This window comes from Adiantum capillus-veneris, chromosome 20, assembly GCF_014529385.1.
Source record: "Adiantum capillus-veneris isolate H3 chromosome 20, ASM1452938v2, whole genome shotgun sequence".
NCBI lineage: Eukaryota > Viridiplantae > Streptophyta > Polypodiopsida > Polypodiales > Pteridaceae > Adiantum > Adiantum capillus-veneris.
The window spans coordinates 65,875,302-65,878,141 of record NC_140950.1 but is presented as its reverse complement, the minus strand read 5'-3'; the positions used below and the strand labels follow the sequence as shown (position 1 = coordinate 65,878,141).

Genomic DNA, 2,840 nt, shown 5'->3' with positions numbered 1-2,840 from the left:
CAATACTCTCTCTCTCTCTCTCTCTCTCTCTCTCTCTCTCTCTCTCTCTCTCTCTCTCTCTCTCTCTCATGGTCACACCAATTTGCCACAACACATCAGCATAAATAAAACCCTGATTAAATTACAATAACATATACACCATTCATTTATCTTTCAGGCATTTCAACTGTGCAAAACACTCGTCAAGGCAAAACTCTACTTGAGAAGTCAAGACTCTCACTTCTAACTTCTCACAATTGAGAGTCACAAACTAAAATTTTCTTGCCTTCCACCTGAAAAACCAAACCCTACTCACTACGTAGACAGAATACCTAGTACAAAACTACCTAACGGAGCATGAAATCATCCAATAGAAGCTAATTATAAATATTGTTATGAAAGCAATCCCTTGATCCATTCTTTCTCCATGTCAGTTGCAGCAGTAAGTTCATTAGGCACGGTAATAAGAACTTCCTTGAGGAGCTTCTTCACGTTCTCAGTCAGATAATTTTAGTTGCGGTCAATGCCGTAACAAGTAAGGTTGATGTGAGGGTCCATAGGAATCTGTTGCAGCTGCCATTCACTTTTCTTGTCGCACGTGACAGCCACTAGAATGAACTTTGTGACAAACTCTCCTTGTGGTCCAAGAATCACATAGCCTTCCATGCATGTAGCAAGCAAGGGATTTAGTGCCCCTTTCTAGACCAGGTCATCCCTCAAAGCAGACGTTGCAGCTTCCACAAGAATTGGCTCAGCTTGCAAGCCAATATAAATCATAGACATATTCTTAGACACACATGGAAACAAGGGTTTTGCAAGCTCAGATCGAGCACATATTGAGAGTCTAGCTGAAGCAGACCCCACGGTGCACATCCACAGTCATACCTTCTTGTCAAACCAACTTTTGCAAAGCAAAACGCCAAACAAAGGAAGGCTTATCCCCCATTTCCAGCCTTGCAAACCACCTTGGCCTACCTTGCTTCAACCAATGTTGGGTTGGAAGCAGTTAGGAACTTTGTGACTTGCAGTTTCCTTGAAAAGAGACATATTTGGGAGGAGGAAGTAGATTGGAGGTGCTAGTTTTTGAAACCCATCGACCTAGCCTTGTCACGATCCTCATTGTGCTTGTTGGGTAACAAATTGGTAACTTTAGCAAAGGTGTCTAGCATAACTGCACTGAAGGTCTGATGGTCAAAAAACATCCTGAGGGCCCTCTTGATTTAATAGAATGGGGAGAGGGTCATCGATTTTGATTTTGGTTCTTTTAGTTGCAGCCCTCTTGCTTCATCAAAGGCAAAGATGACAATGTAAGGGGTGTAGATACATGCACCCTTCTCGTCAAGTGAGCATTGTTTGCACTTCTTCTGCAAGGCTTTTTCAATAGACTTGATTACTTCACTACAAGTGGCAATGCTCGACCTATCTAGATTTTCCCCTTTGTATGTGTCATCACGGTCAAACTTCATGCACTACTCTAGAATCTTCTCACAACAAGGTCATCTTTGGGAGAACCATTCTCATCAGGAAGCTGATATTGCTTCCAAACCTCTAGGGGTGTGGTACTAATGAAGCAGCTAGTATGATGAGCCACAACTTCAAGTAAAACACCATACCACGTTCTGTGAATGTGTTAGCAAGATTATCTGCGAGACCACCTGTCCTCGGGGGAAGACTGTTGCCGAGTGACTCGCCCGGCTGCAATAGCAAACATACACACCCATCTTACTCAATTCCATCAATGCTCTTGACTTTCCTATAAGGACCATTGCCATAAAACAAAATGTCAAATTTAGTATTGTCCGTCTGCTTTTGATTCATAGTAGAACTCCTTGTAGAAGAGTACCCATATGGATAATTTGCAAATTCTTTGGGGATAAACAAGTATGCTTTGGTACCATACAGGGAGTAGGTTTGGTATAGCACAAAGACTTTGGTACTACACAATTAGGCTTTGAAAAAATAGAGTGAGGCTTTGGTACTCTATAGATATATTATTTTCATATTTGGTACTTCCATTATTTGGCTTTTGGTAATATTTACAACCATTGGCATGCAGGAGAGTACCGAATTGGGTAGTTTACAAAGGCTTGGGTACTACACAAAGACCTTTGGTACTGTGGAGGACCATTGCTTAATAACAAAAAATCAGATTTGGTACTCTTTTGGTACTTTTGACTCATAGTAGAATGCAGAAGATTATTATATGGGTACTTTACAAATTCTTTGGGGATAAACATGAATGGTTTGGTACTATACAGGGAGTAGGATTGGTACCATACAAAGACTTTGGTACTACAAAATTAGGCTGTGGTAAAATAGAGAGAGGTTTTTGTACTCTATAAATAGGCTTCGGTATCTCTAGGGAAGGAAAATGTATTATACAAAGGCTTTGGTACTCTATGTATAGATTGTGAAATTACTAGTAAACGATTGAATACCAAATTTGGTATCGCACAGGGGCTTTGGTTCTATGTAGGACAGCTTTGGAACTACATAGGAATGCACTAGTATTGTATATAGCCTTTGTAAGGTACTGTACACATCCACTGTCATATAGCAGACTAACAAATTTAGTATTGTCTTGACCAAATCAGCCTTAAGGATTGTCAAACAAATTACAATTGCTAAGAATTGTTGGTACCTGAGAGTCATTGAGTAGATACACAGGATGTTTGACAACACTTTTCCTTCCAATTCTCTTCTTGCATATGTCCTTCTTGTTAGGTGAAAACAATGGTCTCTGATGTCCAAAATGAATGCGCCAAATCTCTTATTTCATTGGTGATAGTGGTTCCTCAAAGCAATTATCTCTCGCAAGCACTCAATGGAAACACTTAATCCTCATCTTTATTTTGTAGCCT

At 40.2% G+C, this 2,840-nt stretch overlaps 1 pseudogene; it reads right to left on the bottom strand.

Moving 5' to 3' along the window:
- Positions 1 to 1,243: 1,243 nt before the first annotated feature.
- LOC147432638 (uncharacterized) lies at positions 1,244 to 1,745 on the bottom strand (annotated as a pseudogene).
- Positions 1,746 to 2,840: the final 1,095 nt, after the last annotated feature.